This window comes from Octopus bimaculoides, chromosome 2 (genome assembly GCF_001194135.2).
Source record: "Octopus bimaculoides isolate UCB-OBI-ISO-001 chromosome 2, ASM119413v2, whole genome shotgun sequence".
Lineage (NCBI taxonomy): Eukaryota > Metazoa > Mollusca > Cephalopoda > Octopoda > Octopodidae > Octopus > Octopus bimaculoides.
The window spans coordinates 129,225,314-129,228,804 of record NC_068982.1 but is presented as its reverse complement, the minus strand read 5'-3'; positions in this window follow the sequence as shown (position 1 = coordinate 129,228,804).

The following is a 3,491-nucleotide window of genomic DNA, read 5'->3' as shown; positions in this document are numbered from 1 at the left end:
GTTGAGTAGAATGCCGCGCGGTATTTGTGCCGAATTTCTGTGCCCTGAGTTCAAATTCCGTCGAGATTAAATTTGGCTTTCACCCTTTCGGAGTCGATAAAAATAAGTAATCCAAGACGGTTGAATCACGGAACTGTAGAAACGTCAGATTGGGTGCCTCCGCAGTATTTCTTCCGAATTTGTGCGTTCTGAGTTCAAATCATACCATGGCCTACTCGGGTTTCAGGTTTAATCTGTTACCCGATTTAACATCACCTAGCATCATGGGTGCCTTTAATGGGCCAGGTTTTCAATTTGAAGTCTCCCCCTTTCCTAGCAGTCTCGAAAGTATTAAGGGCGTTGTCTTCTCTCTTGACTATAAGAGATAAAAAAAAAATCTCGACATCAGTAAGCCTCCTTTAATTACAAATATAAAATAGTACTGCGTTGAAAACTTTGTCCTAATTTAAAAGGTTATCAACTCCTTGGCTTCTTGTTTGACTCATGTCTTCTAACCTACTCTCGTCAACGAAATTCTATGCAACACCAGTTAGTAACAATCATATAAAATAGTGTACACAAACAGGGGACATGTTATCACTAGCTTTAGGAAATCTTCGACACTCACGGACTTTAAAAAGTCTGTCTCCATTGAATATTAAATCTGAAATATTACTTTCTAAACCTTTTAACATCGTTTACAGATGATGTAAAGAACTGAAACTAACTATTAGATTCATAGAGAGGTGTAACTGCGCAATTTAAATGTTTCGTCATCGTCGTCGCAATCACCACCGTCAGCAGTAACAGCAGAAAGACTCCACAAAATGAATTCTAAACACTAATGTAACGTTTCTAAAATTTCTTGAATATTACAAAGGAAGGGGAAAAAAGTAAACCCGTATTTAAGTAGGCGGTACATGGACTGATAACAGAAAACTGCGTAGCACCACATGGCTCTATGATGAAAAAAACCACAAAAACAACCGAAGATAATATTAATAAAATTAACATTAGAAGTTACTAGAAACTTATTTACTGTCTTCAGTGTATTTACAGTAATCTCTCGACTTTCGTGGGTGTTACGTTCCAAAACTTCCCACAGAAAAAATTAAAATCTAAAAAAGTATAAATACCTATCGGCCACAGAAACTCGCGATATACTGAGGATTCCGCGATATAAATTACATATATTAGCCAGAAAAATCCGCGATGTACTGAGTGCACGATAGGTGAACCGCGATGTACTGAGTCTGGGATATGTGAACCGCGATATGGCGAGGGATTACTGTACATTATCATTTCGAGAGAATTATATTACTTTGATACGTCGGCATAAAACCTGGGGTTTTGAAGTTAAAGGGTATGAACTATTATGGGGAGGGAGGACAATACACACACACACACACACACACATTATACGATACGTGGGTTTTGGACTTTGTTGCAATATATATACGTAAATTCGTGACATTGGAAACTTAATACTGACAATTTTATTTCCAAATTTCCAACATAGAAGTAATTTTACCTGCGCGTCTATTTATTTATTTATATATACCCTTGTGCACACCTGACAACAATAGCTGTAAATTGCGCATCGACTAACCATAGATATGTTATAAGTAACTGGCAAAGGTAAGAATTCATACAAGGAGGAAAACTAATTTAATTTTATTATTATTCCAATTGACACAATATCTGGTGTTGTAGATGTAGCTTTTCCACCAACGTATCTGCTTTACAGACACGTAGACACAACATGTTATTTCATATTTTTATATTTCTACGACGCAAGTCATGGAAGAGAGTCTTTGTGTCAGAAATTCAACACTTAACTTCTTGCCAGGCTGTTTGTAACTTTGTGGTTTCAAGGCAATTCTTTCTCTCGATTGTCTGTGAAATATATACTAATGACTCTGGTTGATAAAGGCACATACTTCAAAATGTATGTATGTATGTATGTATGTATGTATGTATGTATGTCATTATTCAGTATGCCATTATTCAGATTTCTTGCCAATAGAGAAAGAACCAATTTCTAACCAAGATCCAAGGTTCCTTCATTGGAATTTCAACATCAACGACAAGGTATTTTTGTATGTATGTATGTATGTATGTATGTATGTATGTATGTATGTGCATATTTGTATGTTTTATGTACGTATTCTCATGCATATAGTTACATATCTAGACATGCTCATATATATTTAAATGATAAACTTCTGGAAAGTTTTACAGATTTTCACATTTCCAGTGATGGATTGGATCTGTAGTTTTCGAATTAGCTTTCCCCTTTCTGGTTTTGAGAAGCCTAAAGGGAGAAAACAACTGACTTATATCAGTTTATGATGTTTATCTTATTGTCTGTTCCCCATTACCAAGCATGAAAGCTAATAATGAACCCTGACAGGATTTGAACTCTGAACGTAAAATATAACTAAGCATTTTCACTGGAACCGTGTCAATTTTACAATCCTGTGAGATATGTAAACAAAGATGTCTACAATCGACAGATACACACTGGGAATGAGAAAAATTCTAAATTATAATTTACTAAAAGTAAACGATCGGTGGATCGGCAGAAACGTTAGCATGATGGATAAAATACCTCGCGGTGTTTGTTACGGATCTTTACGATTTACGTTTAAATCACGCTGTTGTTTACACTTCCTTCTACTCACCCACATGTCGATAAAATAAAGTACCAGCCAAGTACAGAGGTCGATTTTATGGGCTTTGTGCTTACGTAGGCTTTGTACCTACGAGGGTGTGCTGAAAAGTTCATAGGCTGACTATGAAGGAGTGATGCTAGAGCTGTGAAATCTTGCATGTATTAATTTCAACTCTTCTTATGAATAACTGCATTGTTTCTTCCAATACAGAACACTTCTAATGTAACTCATAGCGACTTCTCTTGAAGATGGACAAAATTTGGCATCATCGTGCTATCAATTACCTGTAGAAAAAGGGTTGACCCCCAGGGGCATTCATACTGACATGGTTGCTACATTACGGATGACGCTCCAGTGCAAGCAGAATTTTGGAAGAGAGGGAAAGTCTTGAAAATGACCCAAGGTCTGGGCGTTCTGCAACTGCCACCGCCGAGGAAAACATTGATCGTTTTCACGATATGGTGATGGATGACAACAATTATGGATGTAAGCAATTATTGAAATTCGGAGACGACGAAAATATGTTTGTCGATCATTACAGAATAGATTGGTAATAATCACATCGATTTCTCGAGAAATATAACTAATAAGGTAGTTATTTGTTATAGAGGTCAGTTTTCAGGCTTTAAATATTTTACATTGACAATGTGACTAGGTGTGGCTGTGTGGCCGAGAAATTTACTTCCCAACCACATGGTTTCGAATTCAAACCCAATGCGTGGAACTTTGAGCAAATGTTTTCCTCTACAGTTTCGGGTCGTCCAAAAACTTGTGAGTGGATTTGATTGACGAAAACTGAAAGAAATCCGTCGTGTATATATATATATATATATATAC